This window comes from Musa acuminata, unplaced genomic scaffold (assembly GCF_036884655.1).
Source record: "Musa acuminata AAA Group cultivar baxijiao unplaced genomic scaffold, Cavendish_Baxijiao_AAA HiC_scaffold_352, whole genome shotgun sequence".
NCBI lineage: Eukaryota > Viridiplantae > Streptophyta > Magnoliopsida > Zingiberales > Musaceae > Musa > Musa acuminata.
In genome coordinates this window covers 41,875-42,500 of record NW_027020606.1, presented here as the reverse complement: position 1 = coordinate 42,500, position 626 = coordinate 41,875, and positions in this window count along the sequence as shown.

Sequence of the window (626 nt, the reverse complement as noted above, 5' to 3'; positions counted from 1 at the left end):
GGCGGACAGCGAGCGAAGCGAGAGGCAGCACCGTCCCTGCTATACGAAAGCCCCATCCAGCCCTGTGCCACCCGGGGGGTTCCAGGGTGCTGAGATGGCTGACGTTTTGCTCCGCTCTCGACGGTCACCGCGCAATGCAAGAACAGGCCAAAAACTGGCCAAAACGGCCCAAAAACGGGCCAAAACTGGCCATTTTTGGCTGCGCGAGCGAGCGGCGAGCGGCGGACAGCGAGCGAAGCGAGAGGCAGCACCGTCCCTGCTATACGAAAGCCCCATCCAGCCCTGTGCCACCCGGGGGGTTCCAGGGTGCTGAGATGGCTGACGTTTTGCTCCGCTCTCGACGGTCACCGCGCAATGCAAGAACAGGCCAAAAACTGGCCAAAACGGCCCAAAAACGGGCCAAAACTGGCCATTTTTGGCTGCACGAGCGAGCGGCGAGCGGCGGACAGCGAGCGAAGCGAGAGGCAGCACCGTCCCTGCTATACGAAAGCCCCATCCAGCCCTGTGCCACCCGGGGGGTTCCAGGGTGCTGAGATGGCTGACGTTTTGCTCCGCTCTCGACGGTCACCGCGCAATGCAAGAACAGGCCAAAAACTGGCCAAAACGGCCCAAAAACGGGCCAAAAC